Source organism: Patagioenas fasciata, unplaced genomic scaffold (genome assembly GCF_037038585.1).
Source record: "Patagioenas fasciata isolate bPatFas1 unplaced genomic scaffold, bPatFas1.hap1 Unplaced_1, whole genome shotgun sequence".
NCBI lineage: Eukaryota > Metazoa > Chordata > Aves > Columbiformes > Columbidae > Patagioenas > Patagioenas fasciata.
In genome coordinates, this window is record NW_027288510.1 from 1,024,617 (window position 1) to 1,045,473 (window position 20,857).

At 46.9% G+C, this 20,857-nt stretch overlaps 1 long non-coding RNA gene and 1 pseudogene across 1 annotated transcript; both read right to left on the bottom strand.

Moving 5' to 3' along the window:
- LOC139825464 (uncharacterized) overlaps positions 1-20,857 on the bottom strand; it is a 347,351-nt pseudogene that overhangs the window by 278,165 nt on the left and 48,329 nt on the right.
- On the bottom strand, positions 2,789-6,315 carry LOC139826700 (uncharacterized). Its single transcript, XR_011736856.1, has 2 exons — positions 5,478-6,315; positions 2,789-4,136 (listed from the first exon to the last, which is right to left on the bottom strand). It is a non-coding gene; the product is annotated as an uncharacterized lncRNA (long non-coding RNA).

Consider the following 20,857-nt stretch of genomic DNA (forward strand, 5'->3'; position numbering starts at 1 on the left):
TCGTGAGAGACAGGCAGTATGATTTTCAATTATTCCTGAAAATGCCAGGGGGATTTTGATATTTTTCCCTGCAAAGCTGGAAACAGTAGGGAGAGAGTATGACACGACTTATTTCTCCATGCCGTAGAGTCTTGGCATAAGGCTAAGACGCACTCCATCCCCTGTCAATCTTCGCTCCACCCCAGAGGGAAGGGTACCACTTGGGCCACAGGCCTTCCTGCCGCACAGGCACAGCAATTGCTCGTTTAGGCTTTGCACCATATATTTGATCCATTCTACCCAGGCATTTGTACCTCCATATATGTTGAACCTTCCCAGGGCATCTTTTCTACTAATGTCTATTTGTGATCCATAAACCCCACTTACTGAATCATCTGCTCTCTGCCTTGCAATTAGCAAAGGGTTGCACTGCAGAGACTCACATCCTGGGAGAGACTGTCCTTTAGATAGGGTCATTTTTCTTTGCAACTCTATAACCGTTCATTGCTCACTGTCCATCCCCTAAACTCTGTGCTCCAAATAACACTGTACCAGGAGGGGCAATGAGAGACAGTAACAAAAACTGTGCACTTCTTTAAATCATCCTTAGACTCAGGCCCCTTGGACACGTTTCTTTTCATAACTCCATTCTCTTTAGCTCTGTACATCCCCACAGTTAAGGATGTGGCAATCATCTACTCAAATTGTTAGGGAACCTTCAGTTTCAGTGACGTTTGTTAAGTAACCCATTTGTAAATTCTACATACACAGGATTAACAATCCCCAAAGGTTTCATTTCATTTTCATCTCTGTATCTTTAGTCGAAGGGGGTCATCAGTTGTCAATACTTGCCACTCGTCATTGTCCTTTGGAGGTTCCATTGGCTCTTTAATCCGTGTCTAATGAGTCCACCCTTTCTCAGCTGGTCGTACCACTGTCTCGGTGAGCAGCAGAACTTGAAATGCTCCTTCCCAATCTGGCTGAAGCTTCCGTTTCTTTCCAGGATTTGACCAGGACCCAGTTTTCAGGCTGAAACTTGTGAGCTGCAAACTCTAAAGGCAGAGTTTGTGCCAGACGGCCTTGTGCCTGAGAGAAGATAGGCAAGACAACCCGAGTATACAGTTTTTGAGAAATAAATCCTTAGTTTCAAACTGTGGAGGTCCACCTGTTATTAAACTTTTGCTACCACTGCTGCTGCGGCAGTGCTCAGGAGGAAAGCTTCTCCCCAGCTGGCAAGGTGATCAACCAACACTAGTATGTATTTAATTCGACCAGCTACAGGCCAATCACCTTGAATATTTTGAGAGAGTTGTAAACTTGGACCCTGCCCTCCTGCAGGCTGCTTTTTAAGTGCCTTTTTATTTAGTCTTTTACAAACCACCCATCTTTCACAAATTTGCTTGGCTATAGTATAAATTCCCGTATTACGTCACACATTGCTTGTGTTCCCCAATAACTCTCCTGATGTAGAATCGCTGATACCTCCCTCATGATTTGCTTATTTAACATTTCTCTACCATCTGGGAGTACCCATTTCCCACTCTGTTCCCTGGCTCCTAATTCTTGGAGGACTTCTTCTCATTTTTCATCAAAAACTGGAATTTCCTGTGAGGCCAGGACCTCAAGCGTGAGATAACTTACAGTTATCACTTCAGGTTTTAAGGCTGCTTCTCAGGCCATTTCATCTGATAACCAATCTCCCCTGACACAAAAGGAGTTTCCCCTCTGATGTCCCAATGGACATCATGCACTACAGCCACTTCTATTGGTGACATCAGATTATGTAACACTTGTCCAACTGGTTCTTCACAAACCAATTCTTTCCCTTTGCTATTCATTAGACCCCATTCTTCCCAGATTTTCCCAAAGGTGTGCACTACTCCAAATGCACATCTAGAACCGTTACAGATGGTACCTTCTTTTCCATCTAACATTTGCAGTGCCTGATTGACAGCGTATAGCTGGCATGTTTGAGCTGACCAGTTATTAGGTAACCTGCCCGTTTCTTATTTCACCACTCACACCTTCAACGATGGCACACCCATTGTGTCTTTTCCCCTGAATTATCCCTGAAGTCCCATCTATGAGGAGGTGCAGCCCATTGTCATCTCTCCTCAGGAAAGCAGCAGGGTTTAATTTCCTGCTTTCTTTCACCAGAAGAGCGGTGACTGCTGCAGTTTGCACACACTCAAGACACTGGCTCTAAGAGCTTAGATAAGTGTGCCACTGGCTGTCGCTTCCCCCCAGCCCACTTGCTGGTGGAGCAGTGTGGGAGGCAGAACAGGCCACCCTGTGCAAGCATTGCTCAACAGTACCAAAAACATCTCTGTATTATCAACACTGCTTTTAGCACGAATCAAAAAACATAGTCCCATACTAGGTACCACAAAGAACATTAACTCCACCCTGGCCAAAACCAACACAAACTTCCAGGTAATAGAATAGCTCTCAAATTTTCTCCTTATCACCCCCCCAGGCAGTAACTGTGCTTCCACACCCAGAGCCTGTAAAACGTTTGTCTCTAATAAATAAGCTGGGGAATCTTCCACTAATATATTCCTTCCCCATACACTTTTAATTCTTATTATCACAGATAGGAATTTATTCATAATTGTCTCTCCTTCCTCCCTGCTACCCCATTTATTACAACTCTTTCTTCAGTTTTAGATCTTTTTAGGGTAGAATTTAGAAGGGATAGGGTAGCTTCTGTTTTTACTAAAAACTAGACCTCATTACCTCCTACTTTACCAATTACATGCCCCTTTGCCATTTAAACAAGTTGCCCCACAAAAAAGAAACACCACAAATATTTTCAGCCCCTCTGATTTTCCAAAGTGTATTGAGTTTTCCTCCTTTAGTCATTTCTAACAGTTGCCGTCCTCGGGGTAAATATCCCACATTTCCACAATAAGAGCATTCCATTTTCTCTCACTCTCTCACTGTACCAAATGCTATGAGCGTGTGAGAATAGGAAGACTAACCCAGTATGTTCTACATTATCACACTCGTATTAATTCTGGATGTTATGATAGAACAAAATTGGAGAAGTGTGAAATCCAAGGGCAGAAATTATGGGTAGCAACTAACCTAGAGAAAGGTGGACTCGCTGTAGGCTCTGCCTCCTGCCCTAGGGGAGAACAGAGCATCTGTTTTACACAAGCTGGTAGGAGGGGCTATTCAGATGGAGGGGGAGTGCAAGACAAAACTTGAAACAGAGAGGAGTTTAATAAATGCCACATAGGAGGAATGCAAACTTGGAAAGATGGTGAATGGCCTGCACAAAGAATATTTGAATACTATGATCCAGCCACATGGGCCCAAGATGGAAACTGGGGATCCCGTACCCCTATATATATGCTAAACCAAATTATTCGGTTGCAAGCAGTGGTTGAAATAATAAGCAACCAGACGGCTGAGGCACCGAATCTCATAGCGAGACAATTGTCTCAGACCAGAGCTGCAGTGTACCAAAATCAGGGAGCGTGAGATTGGCTTTTAGCTGAAGAGAGGGGGGCGTCTGTGGGAAACTGAATACTTCGGAGTGTTGTTTGGAAAGAGATAACGATGGGGAAGCCATAATGAAAATAGCAGAGGAGATAAAACGCGTTGCACATGTACCAGTACAGAAGTGGAATTCTATACTTACTAGCCATTGGTGGGGTAACTTATTTGGGGGAGCCTGGTGGAAGAAAATAGGCTTCATGATAGTATGTGCATTTCTGGGTTTACTGTTTGTGCCACGTATGACCCCGTGCTTTGTTCGGTTAATACATTCAGTAGTCCAAGCCATGCAAATCTCAGGCACGCCTATAGATCCTGAAATGGCAGCAAAAGGAACGGGGTATAAACTAATGATTTTGAAAGATAACACCAAACTGGACCTGGCCATCGCACTGGGAAGAAGAAACCCAAAAGGAAAGGTCAGCGACTAATTGATAGAGCAAGCAAGACTTGGATCTGGAATCCAGTGATGCAATATTAACCAAGGTCATCCAAAAAATGACTCAGCAATGAGCTCTGAACAGAGCGCTGACCTCTTCATGGTGAACATCACTTGGAAAAACAAATTACTCATCCCATGCATCTTCCTAAGTCTTCTATGTCCTAATAACTGGAAGCCGGCTCCTGCTTTTCAGGGTACTGAGGACAGTCGCTGTCTTCAGGGAAAGATGGTGAGGAAACATAGGAAATGGAAAACATTTCTTTAGAAGAAAAGTTGGTCAACAGTATCAAGTTGTCCAGAGCAGGGACGAGGGGTGGAGAGGGGAAACAAGTCAAAGGAGGGGGAAGAGGTTATTTTGAAGTTGGAATGGTTAAGTCAAAATGTACCCCGCAACTATTTGCACAACAGCTCCCTCATGCTGAGGCCACACTGGAAGGTCTATAGAAATGCATAAAACTCATAATTAACTTGTCGTGGCATCCAAGCAGCAGGAAACTGGAGAATCCTGGTGACAGGAGCACTAGTCCTCAGACGTAAGGCCACACCCAGGTATCGAAATCCTCCACCTTTGCTTTGAAATTTAAAGAAAAAAACAAAACCAAAACAACCCACAACATATCACTTTCAAGCACCACGACACAGCTTGGAGATGACACACCTGAGACATAAGACTCGTCAGCTCCTCAGCACCAGGACCAACCATGGGTGAGTGTAAAGTTCAGACAAGATTGAACGTTCTGGTATGATTTTCACTACTGCTAAATATCCACACCCTTGTTTCAACTCGGCAGCAGTTTTGACTATTGCACACATCTGATATTTCAGGTGTTTAATTTTAGGCCCCCAGTGCTAATCTCAGATTCAAATTTGACACATTTCTCCTCACTGCTCTGCATCTTCAGGAACCTCACAAACAGGCGTTTCTCACCCAGCCTTACTCCAACCAGACATGAACATCGCTTCCTTTTATCCTTCTCGCAACAGTAAAATAGACAAGACCCCAAGGTGCTGTGGCTCCCCATCTCCTCCCCAGCCCTCCACCACTCCTCAGCACCTCTTCTGTGGCTGGTCAGAGAACCCTTGCCAACAAAACACCTACATGCAGATACAACTGAAGAATACAAAAGGTCCCCATGTTTGACCGACACTACAGGGACTTGTTTCCCCTCAAAAGGTTGGTTTCATATTAGTTGCTTGCAATAAAAAATAGACCTAACACAAATTTTCCATCACTGGGACACCACCAAAACCAGCAGCAATGCACAGGTCAGCAAAATGATTTCCCCCCATAGGTAGGGTGGGTGTGAGGTCGCTCTGGTTGACATCACTGGTTCTAACTGGTGTTCTCTGCTACTGGCTGTTCAACCGCAGCCCCATCCTTCCGCAGGAGATGACAGAACCTGCAAAGGGGACATGAAACATGCCCCCTCCCATTCTGTGTCCTCAAAGACCTGTCCTGCACCATGAAGAAAGCAAGTGCTCAAGTGAGACGCAGGCTCTCAGAGCCAAGAGGCACTAATAAAGCCCACACATCACCCTCCAGCGAGGCACATACCCTTCTGAGCACGACAGACGTTGTTGATGTCAGCAGCATTACCCAGAGCACATAGGCAGAAGGGAGTGAACCCGCTAGTCCTTCATTCCCACCAACCCCCTGCATTTCCTCAGAGCAGCTTCAGGAGAGGTCCATTTGCCACAGCAGAAGCTTGTAAGAGAACATTTGAAACAGTTAATAGAATATGAAATGGAGAGAAAAACGGGAGCTAGCAACTGCTGTAGACAGCAAAGCTCTGAAAGGCAGTTTGAGTCACTACAGAGGGGTTTGTGAAATACTCAGAACAACATCTAGTCTTTACTGCACAAGAGTGCCAGTGCTGGTCCTTAGCAGGGCGATTTGGGGATGGCTGGTCTACATTTCAGACACGCAGTAGTTTCCCTCAAAGATGGACAGCATAATGCAAGGAAAAATGACCATCAGCTATATTTTAAAAGGATTCTTGCTGAAGTCATTGTAGATCCCCTGGATGCTACTCCAAAAATCACTGATCTCCCTCTATTTTATAAGGTATCTTGTCACAACTGAAAGATAATAATTAAAAGATGTACATAGCCAGTTGGATCCCTATCTCATTTCAGTTCCTGTGATCTGTCACCAGGGACTGGCACCACCCCAGCAGCAGGGACTGAATATACATCCCTCCCCTTCTCCTTTCCAGTACAGACCCAACTCCTGCTCCTCAAAGAACCAGTTCACACCAGACTAGAGCCAGGATCTAGTGCAAATTTTACACTCTGCACAGTTCCAGCCGGTAAAGTTCTCCTTCAAACCAGGATGAGGAGATGCCTCTAACAGAGAAACACGAAAACCCATCAGCTTTTAACCCCAAGGGTTTGCTTACCTGTGCAGATGTGCTCTTGAGCTTCTCCAGGCCATTCTCCAGCCGCTCCATTTCTGCTTTTAAATCCTTGCCCTTCTTCAGTAGCAAATTCTGATAGAGTTTGATTTGCTCAAGGAAGGACTTTGGAGTGGTGTAGTTATATCGTCGCTCATTGCTCAGATACAATCGCGAAATCTCGTTGACACTTGTGTGGACATAGGCCATGAATTTGCTTATTGAATCTTTCACTGAATCCTAAAAGTAAGATGAGAAGACAAGGAGAAAATATTTCAAACTGAACAACTATATGTAGTGCAGATCTGTGCCATATACAAAGGAATTTATTAACATTTTATTCTGCTGCAGCAAAATCCAGGCTGGAACATCTAAGTTGATCCCTTTTCATTTGTTATCTCTAAAATAACTTTGTCTGTTCATGTACTGTATACCTCTTTTTATATCTTTTTATCTCATATTTTATCTTATTCCAAGCAATTTTTCTAGCATTAAGCTCTATAAAATAACAGCCTTTCAAGCATAAATTTGGGCTTTTCTCCTCTACAAATAGGGAAAGCACACACATAAAAAGAAACATTGTAGACTTTATTCTACAAAAATCCTGCCCAGAAAAGCTAAATAAACATAACTGAATCTCTTTTAGTCTAGCAGCAGGTTGTCATCAATGAGAACTTGACATAATTTTGCCCTTGAGAATTACAGGCGCTCAGACACGCCTGTGGAGAGCAAAGCCCATGTTCCCTGCAATAACCATAAGCATTAGGTTATTTCCTGCACCGATTTGTAAGCTGCCGCTCTTGCTTGCAAAGCAGTGGTGTGTCTGGCAGTGCTATCAGTGCACAAACACAACATGGTGCCCACGGCCATGCTTCAGCTGAGGGCTGTGCCCCTCTCTGAAAAACCTGCTTTGCTTAAGTTAATTAGAATCATAGAAACATTTTGGTTGGAAGAGACACTTGAGAACATCAAGTGTAACGATAACTTAACTCTGGTATTAAATCATGGCCCTAAGAACTTAATCTCTGTCTAACCCCTCCACAAGGATGGTGACTCCATCACTGCCCTGGGCAGCCTGTTCCAATGCCCGACAGCCCTTTGGGGAAGAAACCTTAGTTAATATCCAATCTGAACCTTCCCTGGCACAACTTGAGGCCATTTTCTCTCATCCTAAAGCAGTAGAGAGTTACCAGCAATTCCTCTCTGAACGGTCACCCAGATGTCCTGGGTGAGTGCTGTCCCTGCAGTGCTGTCCCCATCGCGAGAGGCACTGCTTGCACCAAGCAGAGGGACATGTCACACCTGGCTGCCACCAGCACCCCCCGCAGAGGAACCCAAACCCAGGCACGGCCATGGCAGCCCCAGATGCCAGTGGGTGAGGTGCTCACCTCCACGGTCTCTGTTTCTTGCAGAAAGCGGAGGCTGACAGACTCGAGGGCCTCCTGCGGCCACTCCTGGAACCAGTCTATGGCCGTGCAGCTGATGATGGCAGGGAACCTCCTGCTGCGGACACGGAGCTTGCTGCCCACGGGCGAAAAACACAGCACAACCTGCAGAGCCCAGGGAAGGAGAACGTGAGAAGACACAGCCAGGAGCAGGCATGGGGTTCCAGCTGCACAGCCCAGCTCAGGCTCTTCCATCCACTTCCAACAGGCACAGACTGAAACACAGGAGGCTCCATCTGAACATGAGCAGAAACTTGTTTGCTGGGAGGTGCCAGAGCCTGGCCCAGGCTGCCCAGAGCGGGTGTGGAGTCTCCTTCTCTGAGACATTGAAACCCGCCTGGACCCACCTGTGTGATCTGCTCTGGGACCCTGCGTGAGCAGGGCTTGGACTGGGGGATCTGCAGAGGTCCCTTCAGCCCCACCAGGCTGGGATTCCATGAATGGAAGATCTCACAGCACCAGCTGAGGTTACAGCAACCTCAGTCCTTGAGCCCTTGCACTTCAGGCCAGCAAGCCTGGCATGGAAAAAAACGTAATGTGGCAGTGAACACATTTTTTCTCTGCAATAAAGACAAGCAGTGGTGTTAAACATTGCCATGGTCAAAAGCAGAAGCCTGGCACACTTTCAAGCTTGAAGCTGGGTTTTAATAAAACCACCCTTCCCTGCTTCAGCAGTGAAACAAAGCTTTGCCCAGCAGGGAACTGGCATCTGTATTCAAGTGGTGCAACCAGGAATTAAAGTGAATGGATCTAAATTCTCCTGGCAGGACCACAGGCCCACCTGGGCTGTTTCCCCGAAAGCAGCATTGAAAAGAGTCGAGGTGGCTCAAACTCAAAATCTGCTTTTATCAGAGTGAGACATTTTTTGAATAGAGAAACCTCAAAACAAAGCAGAACAGAAATAAAAGCATTTATGAATATATTTTCCCTACTCATTGCATTTTTGTGCAGCAGGTCCTTTGCTTTTCAGGCTTTTATTTCAGTCCAGCTGCTAAAAGTTTCTGAGTTGCAGCAAATTGTGCAGTGTATGCGGGCCCCTGGGGGTCTCTCTTTGCATTATTCTGGGGCCTGGTCAAGGGGCTGTTACTCCCTTGCCCAGCATCCCCTCTGCCCTGCACCATTTCTCCTTCCTCCAGCCTTATCCCTTCCCTCATCCCCTGCCTTTCCTGCAGGCTGGGAGCCTCCTGCCCCACAGCCGCTTGGCCCACAGCTCCTCTTGGCAGCACAAGCTCTGCCTTTGCCAGCAGGAAACTCCTTCTGGAAGGACGTAAAGTCAGGACAAGGCAAAGTACCTTTCCTCTTTGTTGCCTCACAACCAGCTTTAACAGCAAGATAAGACCCAAGAACCAAAACCTACCACTACTGTTCATCACAGCCCTTTTCCTGTGAGCCCGCTGTGGCTCATAAATCCATATAAGCTTTGTTAATTGGCCACAAAGAAGGACATGGACAAGATGCCACCATGCAATGAAGTAGCAACATGTGAGCAAGGACCAGCTTGGGAAGCAGTGTATCTCACTCAGTGCATCATCCCTCTCCCACTTGTTAGCCCTGGCTGGTACCTTAGCAAGTGTCATAGGACAGGCTGCTGTTAGCTCAGATGTCGCTAGAGTGGGTCAACACCTCCATCATGATCTGTTTTTTAGAAGCCACAAAAGAACTGCCTGTAACAAACCCACTTTAGTTTCCATTTCAGAAGAGGTAGCTGAACTTAGAGCTCCTGCTCCTCTGCCATGGCCACTGCGCATGGGGACAGACACACAGAAATCCTTCCTGCACCTTCAAGCATATGCCTTGGGCACCTCTACGTTTTTCTGTCAGGGCCAGGCAAGTTTCAGGAAGCTGTCCATGTACAAAAGCCTCTTCACAGGATCCCAGACGATTGGGCTGAAGGGCCCTCTGCAGATCCCCAGTCCAAGCCCTGCTCACGCAGGGTCACAGAGCAGATCACACAGGTGGGTCCAGGCGGGTTTCAATGTCTCAGAGAAGGAGACTCCACACCCGCCCTGGGCAGCCTGGGCCAGGCTCTGGCACCTCCCAGCAAACAAGTTTCTGCTCATGTTCAGATGGAGCCTCCTGTGTTTCAGTCTGTGCCTGTTGCCCCTCACCCTGGCGCTGGGCACCACTGTCCATCCTCTGACACCCACCCTGGAGATATTTATAAGCATAAATAATACTTCCTAGCTGACCCCATCCATCTGCTGTAACACACGGTTAAGGAGAAGGGTAGAAAAAAGAGAAGGGATCAGCCTCAAGTAAATCATATTCACACTGCCCTTCCAGTGCACCACAATAACAGGAATAGATCCATGAGGGGACGGGAGGCAGAAGACAACCAAGATGCTGAAAAGTCACAAAACAGCATCAGGACTCATCAGAAAATCCCCTCTACACCCAGAGAGGGAAAGAGCAGGACTGCATTCCCTCTCCTTGGGCACCTACACTGTGGCATGGTCCTCAAATTTTCCCTCAAAAATTAATTTTCCAGTTGTTCCCCATCCTAAACATGTACCTTCCCACATCAAAAAAGCAACGGGCCACCCTATCTCAGTGACCGTGTCCCACCAACACAAACGGAGCAGTAAGGAGGAGGACATGCTTTCATTGAGCAAAGATCAAGGCTTCTCTCTGCCCTCCCCAGCTCCTGGCCCTGTGCCGGCAGCAGCGAACAGCGCTGCAGAGGGGTAAACACCTTCTGGAACAGTCTCACTCTCCTGTGCGCCTCACTGTGCTTTCCCCGTGAGCTGAGCACACATGGGAAATAGTCCTGAAACTGTTCTGGGATCTTTTGGACATATTCATAAGGCCTTTCTATGCTGGATTATGGGCTGTGCTGGAAGAAATCCTGTAGGCACATTGCATGCCACTCAGTTTCCAGCACTCTGTTTTTAACATAATACTTCATTTCTTCTGGCAATGGAACCCCAACAACATGAACACTGATCCCTTCAGCAGCTCTTTCAAGCAGCAAGACCTCGTCCTGATGCACCCCTGTGCCCGGCTTTGAAAAGGGAGCGGCTGGTCCTGCTCAGCTCTTGAAAGAGAACGTTCTCAACTTCCATAGTGCTTTCTAACACCCAAGAAGTGATGGCAACAGAGAGCATTTCCTGCACTTCAGTACTACTTGCTGAGTGCATCACAGTTCTCATCATGAACAGGCAGAAAAGCCTTTCAGGCTGCGGTCTGACCTTCCTACCAGGCAGTCCAAAGCATCTTCACCCCATGCTCCTGCACCAAGGCAGATGGCGAAGACCTGAACTCCCCCAGCCTGTCTCACCTTCAGCTGCCGTCGAACACGCTCTATAAAAAACTTCCAGCAAGTCTCCCTGGAGTCCACCAGCCCTCGGCCTTTGACTTCATTCCTCACGCTGTTGATTATGTTTTCTACTTCATCATCGGGGAAGAGATCAGGGATTTCACCTGAGAAGAAGGCAGGTTTGGGTTTACTGGTCTGGATTTTGTTGCAGTCGCAGAGCAAAGTGAAGCAGGTGCCTCCCTCTTCAGGGCCTTGGGGAAAACCCTTCCTTGAGAAAAATCGTTGTGCCAGGCGCCCATAGGCCCCAGCAGCAGCAAAGTGGCACAGAACATCATTCTGCTAAAAAATAAGCCCTTGTGAGAGCAACATTTCTCATAAAAGTATGAGCTAAACAAACACAGAATAAAGCCAAAGTACAGAAAGTCCATTTTTGTCAGATCGACAGTGCTGATTAGATTACAAAAAAAAATCGCAAATACCTAATATGCTATACACAATAATGAAATAATTTCAGTTTTGCAAATCAATTAGTTACCTGTACCGTTCCTGCAGCTGTTCAATGCCATTGCCAGTGCTGGTAAAATAACTCCCACATCACCAAAACATTTTAAAAGTCAGAAATCTTTTAAAAACTTTTTAAAGTTAATAGTTATGCAACTGATTGCCAAAAACATAACCAGCCAATTTTTCTTTTTTTTCTGGTTACTTAATTTATCACCTATTCACTTCCCTTCTGGCTTCTGATTTGATTGAAATCATTATTATTGAGTGAGATACTGTCAATATGAGCACTAATTACTTAGGAAAATACACTAATCAGATATCTGCTTGTTTATAAGAGAGTCTAAAATATATATTCTGTTCTAGCTCCTTAGGTGATGGAAAGAAGTGAAACAAGTAAGAAAAACAAGCCTGCAGAGAGCGGGAAGCAGCCAGAGCCCTCAGGCAGCACCCGCTGGGTGGCACTAGGTCACGTTTTGGGAGGTCATAGAACCACAGAACGTCCTGACATGGACAGGACCCCCAAGGATCATGGAGTCCAACTCCTGTCCCTGCAATGACAACCCCACAGTTCACACCGTGTGTCTGAGGACGTTGCCCAGTCTCTCCTTGAACACTGTCAGGCTGGGGCCGTGACATCGCCCTGGGAGCCTGTTCAGCGTCCAGCACCTCTGGGTGAAGAACCTTTTCCTCATGTCCCACTGCCCTCCCTGGCACATCTTCTGCCATTCCCTGGGCTCTGTCACTGTCACAGAGAAGAGCTCAGCCCTGCCCCTCCTGCTCCTGCTGAGGAACCTGCAGCCCCATGAGCTCTGCCCTCAGTCTGCTCTGCTCCAGCTGAACAAACCCAGGGACTTCAGCCGCTCCTCATATGGCTTCCCCTCCGAACCCTTCACCAAGTTCATGTCCCTCCTCTGGACACTCTCCAGTAGCTTTATCTCCTTTTCTCCTGTGTCCCCAGCCCTGCACACAGTGAATGCTGCAGGTGAGGCCGCCCCAGCACAGAGCAGAGCGGGACAATCCCCTCCCTGCCCGGCTGGCCGTGCCGTGCTGGATGCACCAGGACACGGGGCCCTCTTGGCTCCAGGGACACTGTTGGTTCATGTTCAACTTGCCACTGACCAGAACCCCCAGAGCTCTCCATGGAGCTGCTCTCCAGCATCTCGTCCCCCAGTCTGTCTGTACAGCCAGGGTTGCTGTGTCCCAGGTGCAAAATCTGGCACTTGCCCTTGTTACACTTGTCATGGTCCCTCCCATGGTCCCTTCTTCAGTCCTCAGTCCAGCCACAATTCTGAGCTGCCTCCCCAGACCCTGAGTGAGGACTTCTGATCTGTCCCCTCTTCCCCACATAGCAGCTACAGGAAAATGTGACACCTTTCTGAACCACCGCAAAATGACCTGGACATCCCAAACCAGGCTGCTTGGCCTGCCCCTTGCTGCAGGACACTGCAGAGCTTCACTTCATGTCATGAGATATTTGTGCCATCTACACAGGTGACAGGAGCTACTCACCAGCCTCCACAACAACCCCTGTCTTTACTCCTGATTACAAATTTATCACAGGCAGAGATTGTTTGCTGCTCAAACCATCTGGCCAATTTACAGCCACATATGTCAACTCTGGAGTTTCGCACAAACTATCGCTTCCCTGTGCTTTCAACTCTCCAGTCCTCACCATGCACAGAGGTCACCCGAACCAGCTGGAGTCTTCCCACTCCTGACTCATAAATAAGGAAAAAAGCATCATGCAGTTGGTAGCAGTGATTTTCCAGGGACTCTGGGGAATATGCCCAGGCTGGGTTACCCCCTGCGGTCACGGTGACACAGCCGCACGCTCCCACGTGCGCTGTAGCTGCAGTGCGCCCTGCATGGGGAGTGCTCCACCACACATACTCATGCCATGTTCTGCAGCGAAACAGAGCATCTGTGTGTAGGCTGGCTATTCTGCAATTGTTTGGGCAAGCAACAACTCAAAAACTTTAATGGAAAAACAAAGAGGAAAAGGACTGCAATGGGACAAGCAGCTAGGTGACGCACACAGACACGGTCATTTGGTGGCTTTGTACCATCCACCAACTTGCAGTCAAATATTCCAGCCAGGAAAAACCTTATTAGGTAACTAGAGTGTGGATGCATGAGATCCACAGGTCAAACTCTTCATCTGTTGATACATTCCTTGGGCTCTGTCCTCAGCTGCAATGTCACAACAGACACGTCTCTTAACTGTAGAGAGTATACCATGAAGTATGGAAAAACTAGGTACACAACATCAGAGAAAGAAAAACTATCAGATGATGGAGTACATCCTCACAAAGGAGACCTTATCATGGCTTTTAGTCCAGAACTTAACCCACATATCTTCTAGCTCACTTCATATATTGCCCTTCTGTATATTCTAAAACCACAGATGCTACCATGAGCACAACCACACTGAGAAGGGGGAAAGGGGAAATCAAGCAATGACAGAGGTACCTGATGCTAAGAAGTCACTCACCAGCACCAAGAACTGCTCATCTGCCACTTGAGCGTCGGTCATCAGGAACACGATGCCTATGTTCTTCACACCGGCTTTCAGGTACAGGTTTGCCAGGTCTGCCTGGACGTTGAAAAGCAAGAGGACTTAGGGGGTGCACCTCCATTCTGCAAAACTCAGGTAGGTACCACATCTACAAGCAGGATATTTCAGAATCTTCCCATTAACCAAGAATAAAGCAATGGCAATTAATTAGCGTGAAACTGCACTTTGGCCACTCTCCATCTTCATGGCTGAGTCTGCCAGGTTATATGGGGGAGTCTATCGCTGTCATCATTGTAAGACTTTACCCAGTAAGACTTGACGTTACGGCCAGGTCTGTGTAACACAAAAAAAAAGAGAAAGAAGCCCTGGCCAGCACCGCTACACACAGGGAAATGCTTGTAGCTGGAACACCTGGAGGTCAATGGATGTGGCTAAAGACATCAGTGCAGTCCCTGGTTGTGGAGGCTGCCCTGGGAGTTCAGAAAGGCTTACTGTGGGCACAATAAGTCACTATACGGGGACATTAAAGCACCACAGGGACTGGGAGGGACAGCAGCCACTGAAAATGTTGGACCTTGGTGTCCCCATGCTGTAGATTTCTCTGATTTCACAACTATACCTGAATTTTCTTTTTTTTTTCTGAGGTGCTGCAACACATTTCTTTCTGCTTGTGAAGAAAGGAGAAGGACACCTTGTGCAAACAGGGATGTTTTCAGTTTTATTCCTTTCCAGAGTCTGAGCAGGGACTCACCCTTCAGTGTCCCACTCAGTGCAGTGATGCTGACAGAGAAACTGCTCATATGGAAAAGCTGTTTCACCTCCAAGGGGACAGTGTCCTGATGAAGGACACAGTGTCCTCCTGATGAAGGACACCAACTTCTTGAAATCCAAGTTGTTCATGAGACGGGAAAAACGCCATCATCCCGCTCAAACTCCATCATTTCCTTCCTGCCCCTCCAAGCAGGATACAAGGCATGCGGGAGACACTGAAGGAATTTACTGGCCTGTGTTCCAGAAACTTTCTTAGAAATTCAGCAAATACACACGCTCCCTCAAAAAGAATCATTTGTTACTTCCATCACTGGAAATTTGAATTAGATCAATTATAACAGCACGAGGGGCCAATGCCAGACAGGGTAATCTGTCACCATCCTGCTCTTCCATATCTAAGAAAAAAAGATGACTCCATATTTCATAAACTCTTTGAAAATGAATAGAGAGTGAAGGGAACATCAAATTATCTTCCACCTCCACAGACAGAAGTAAAGACATGCTTTGAAAACAAGTTTATTAATGCTGGTTTCAAGCTATATTCCTAGATGGGAGCACAGGTTTTCTCAATGAATAGGCAGGTAGGAGCTAGAAAATTGTACGAGTGGGGCTGAAGAACACAGAGGAAAGTTGAAAATACCCAATGGATGGAGGATCAGGCTTGTGTGACGTGACAAAAACATGACAAAAACAACCTGTACACAACTACAGGTCATCAGGCCCTGCCTCTGATGGGGAAGGAAGGCAAGGGTTCATTGGCCATCGCATCTCCCGAGCAGAATGGCGTGAAGTTACTGAGGTTGTGATTTTTACAACATTTCTGATGAGAATCCTTTTGCCAGCAGCTAAAATACTTGAAAATCATTTCAACGATATTTTACAATGTTGATTTGTAACTTCTGTGCTCACTAGCCTGCGCATAGATATAAGCACAGGCACCTGTTCTCTATAGTGAACCATCCACCATCCCCTCAGTCCCTCCCTCATACAAAATCCTGGTGGAAGGACTGGATACGACTTTGGAACTCTCCTCCTGCTCTCTCCTGCTCCTTTTCCACCTCCAAATCACTCCACAACAGGCACCTCACAGATGAGCTAATTACCACATCTTGGTTTAATTAGAAATAATAGTCAAATACGGTTTCTTGAACAAGCATTAACTGAATGTCCACACCAGGGGTTTATCATCGGAGCCCAGCGCTGACTCTGAGCCTTGGGCTGGGATGTTGTTGGGTCTGGCCAGCTCAGAGGGCTGGCAGGGGACATCAGGCCTGTCTGCACCCCACAGATGTGTTGGGAAGCACTGCTCCTCTCTGCAGTCCCATATAGTCTCTGGAGCTTTTTACTGTCTTCACAATGGCGTCATTCAACACGCAACAAGACAGAATCACAGGATCCCAGCCTGGTGGGGGCTGAAGGGCCCTCTGCAGATCCCCCAGTCCAAGCCCTGCTCACGCAGGGTCACAGAGCAGATCACACAGGTGGGTCCAGGCGGGTTTCAATGTCTCAGAGAAGGAGACTCCACACCCGCTCTGGGCAGCCTGGGCCAGGCTCTGGCACCTCCCAGCAAACAAGTTTCTGCTCACGTTCAGATGGAGCCTCCTGTGTTTCAGTCTGTGCCCGTTGCCCCTCACCCTGGCGTTGGGCACCACTGAACAGAGTCTGGTCCATCCTCTGACACCCACCCTGAGATATTGATCCATTGATCAGATCCCTCTCAGCTTCTCCAGCTCAACAGCCCCAACTCTCACTGAGTCTTTCCTCATCAGAAAGATGCTCCAGACCCCTCAGCATCTTTGTCTCCCTCTGGTAATTCCTTGTCCTTCTTAAATTGGGGATCCCAAAGTTTTCAGGGCAAGTTCTGCTTTTTATTCCCTTCCGCTCCACCTCAGCCCCAGGAGTCACCCACCTTCAGGTCAGGGATCCCGTACCCTTTCCTCAGCGTGATCTGGAAAAGCTCCAGGGAGCTGATGAAGGCCGCCAGCCTGGTCAGGCTCTGCTTCCCGCTTCCACCCACGCCGACCAGGAGAGCGTTCCCTCGGGGGGACTCCAGGATCCGGTTGATGCGGCAACTAAATTGAAGCATATAAAATCTGTCATTAATAAGAGTATTTTTCTTATTCTCTGCCCACTGCTTTTCAATATATATTTTAATCACTAGGAAACCGTAGTCTGAATGGGATGAAAAATGTCAATCTAAGAGACATGTCAGCAATCAATCCCCATCTCTGCTGAGGCCCAAACAAAGGACGTAGCTGATTAAAAAAATAGTTTGGTGGCGATTCAAACTGTGTCCAATATTTTTCCACCTGCCAAGTCCTGCTGGATAGAAATATTTTAAGGTGAAGGCCTGGATGTCTTTGCAGGGAGGACAAGGGAAAAAACACATTACATGGACATGCAAATAGTGAGAACAGAATTCATGGCTCTGGTGCACCTCTCCAGTGAAGGTTCCTCTTCACAAAACATTTTGGGTTCATGTTCAGGTGAAGGGTCCTGCTATGCATTAAAGCATATTCATATACATCTGGAATAGCATAATACCTGTCTGGAAAATACAGTCCAACATTATTTATCCAAGCCACCATTAAGAGTGAGATTTTGTCACACTTAAAATGAACTTGCTATTGTTTTTCAGGTCTGTTCACTTGTCCTTGAGAGTTGCACAGTGAGCTCTGCCCCCAGTCTATTCTCTTTAAGCAATTGCTGACATCCCCACGTTAAAATCCCAAGTGAGGGAGGTTTAGAGGATCCTACCTGTGAAAACCTCACTGTCAGGTGTCTGAAATGCAAGCACCATTCCCCTCTTGACATCACTGCCTTTATTCAACTCACTTAACTGAGTATTTTCCTAGACTAATCTAATTAATTTTTCAAATAAGACTGCAAGAAATACTGTACTGCTTTATTACAACTCAAGCGTCTTATGATCTATGTGCAGACTCCCACAGATTGTGAAATTAAACCCAGAATAGCAATCCAGCTTGTGTGGAGAGCTGGAATGTTCCTGCTTTTCATTCTCTAGCTGGCTGTCCCCAAAAGCAAGGGCACGGGGTGTGCGTTGGGAATGGGCACCATGAGCCCCGGGTCAGGAGGTGACTGACCCATGTCCCCCACCTCCCCACATACATTAACTCCCTTACTTTTTTTTCCCAACAGAAACTTCACAACAAATTCAAGATGTCATCCATAAGCTGTTGGAGATGGAATAATTTGTGTGTTTCAGCAAAACGCAATTTCCAAATGCGCTGAATCGAAATCACTCAGCTCCAGTGAAAATCATGCTGAATACTCAAACCTCGCCTTCCCGATTACTCACAATATTAACTGGAGGGATACTGACAGGTTTTGTTGAAAATCCCAATTTATGTAAAGTGCAAAAGAAGCACAAGATTAAAATTACTGTCACCTTTCTGCAAGCAGAAACACCAATGGACATCAGGTTGCATATGACTCATTAATACAAAGAAGTAAATGCCCAAACTATAAGGGAAGCCACGCCCCAGCACAGCCAGCACGCTGCACCGCAAAAGGAACAGATGGCTGAGCTCTTAGAACAGAACTGGTTAAACAGCTAGTTAAAAGGAGTAGAAATTTATATATATATATGTATTTTTTTAATTTGCATGAGAGTAACTGCATTAGGTTACCAGGTCCAGCAAACCTGAAATCACCCACACAAGCGTGCAGCAGGACAGCGGCTTCCTTCTCGCTTAGTCACAAACCTGCTCTTCATGATACAATGTTTCCAGGCAAAATCAGTTAAAACTATGATTTACAGGGGAGGTTCATCTTCAGAAATTATCTGAGGCCAGGTCTGCATTTCAGCCCCCAAAAATCAGACCACACCTGGAATATTGTGTCCAGTTGTGGCCCCTCCGTTCCAGAAGGACAGGGAACTGCTGCAGAGAGTCCAGCGCAGCCACCAAGATGCTGGAGGGAGTGGAGCATCTCCCGTGTGAGGAAAGGCTGAGGGAGCTGGGGCTCTGGAGCTGGAGAAGAGGAGACTGAGGGGTGACCTCATTCATGTTTACAGATATCTAAAGGGTGAGTGTCAGGAGGATGGAGCCAGGCTCTTCTGGGTGACAACCAGTGACAGGACAAGGGGCAATGGGTGCAAACTGGAACACAGGAGGTTCCACTTAAATTTGAGAAGAAACTTGTTCATGGTGAGGGTGTCAGAGCCTGGCCCAGGCTGCCCAGGGAGGTTGTGGAGTCTTCTTCTCTGCAGACATTCAAACCCGCCTGGACCCCTTCCTGTGGAACCTCAGCTGGGTGTTCCTGCTCCATGGGGGGATTGCACTGGAGGAGCTTTCCAGGTCCCTTCAACCCCTGACATTCTGGGATTCTGTGATTCTGTGGAATTCCCAACAAGCATTTAAATCATGTATAAGAGCTGGAGGTACGTGTCACGATCCATACCACAGGCATGTAAATAGCTTCATAATGATCAACGGAGGCTCGCTATTTTCATATAGTCCCACGTGTCCAGTTTCCACAGGGAATCCAGCTGGACCTCCAGGCATCGGAATGCAAGCAGGCTTTCCAAAGGATCCAGGCAATTTAAGTGCCTCAGTCCATTCAAACTAGTAGCCTGAATTCACGTAATCTCACATTATATACATTTGAAAATCCCACTGAGAATTGTGTAAACGTGCCTCTAATCCAGTTGTGAAAGCATTTAGGGACATCCTGGTGTAACTAGTTCTGTGGCTGGCTGTCAAGTGAAGACAAAAAGCACTTGATCAATGTCATGTACAATAAACGTCTGTGCCGTATGCAGAGCATCAAGGGCCAAAGATGTAACAGCAACCAGACTTCAAACGACCAGCAGCATGCTGACCCTCCATCCGACAGCCCCGCATCCTCACAGTGTCAAAAGATCCCCCCAGCAGCAGCTGGAGAAGCAGGGCAGTATTTGTGCAGGACACACCACGTGGGCAGATGAAGCTTCTGCACACCTCCAGCTCCTTCTGCTCTAATAATGGATACCGACATCCTCCAGAAACCTCCATGGAAACAATCTGCATGGATAAAAGCTACAATGAGAGCATAAAGACAGAAAACTCCCTTACACGTGGCACATGGCGTCCTCAAACAGCACCAGGCTCATGGCAGCGTTGACTTCGTTGTAGCTGCCCAAGGCTTCCACAAGGATCTTGTTCAGCTCCTCCCAGGTCGGAACTGGCCTGTAGCTGGGTTCTCCAACGCCTTTAGCGAAATGGCAATAAATGTTCATTCGCTTGGTCTGCTCTAAAGTTTCCTCAATGTCCTGTCAAATTTAAAAATAATTTTTAAAAAAGGTATATAAGAAGTAAAGGAGAAAACACTGCAGCTCTATGTCATCTTTCCAAGTGAAGCACAATGTTCCAAAAAATGTCCATATAGCTGCACCTGTGTGTTGAAAAAGGGGAAAGAGCGACAAAAGGGAAGGAAAGGGAAAGGATAAAGCCCCAATACTTGCTCTGGACCTTTTGTAAATCACAAGAACTCATCACCTTAAGAAAATGTGAGCACAAGAAAAGCCCCACAGCAACACCTACAGCATGACACTGTTGCATGGACAATGATTAACAGCCAGAGGAAAAAGCACTGTCTGCGTTACTGTGATATTTGCAGGACTCCAATGGCAACACTGCCGGGTGATGACAGGACTGAAGCAAAGCAGGTCTAGAGCTTCCATTAGGAAGATATTTTGGAAAAAAAGGAAAGCACTAGGGATTTGTGCCTGCATCTCACTTTACTCCCACCAAGACTGGGGATCTGACTCTTTTGCTTTTGCCACAAGACTCAAGACATTTAAATAAAATAATTTAATTAATTCACAGAGCCGAAATCTCCTCTCCCCGGTGCCCTTAGGGAGAGCATCGTTCACCCAAATACCAACATTGGCAGCCCAGGAAGCAGTTGACAGAGATTTTGCTCCTGGTGTCCCACCAAGAGCATCACACTCCCTGCAAGTGAGAGACTGGCAGACCTTGGGTCAAACTTCTCTTGCCCAAGGAACCTTTTTCCTGTAAGCACGTACGTTATTATCAGAGTTATGAACCT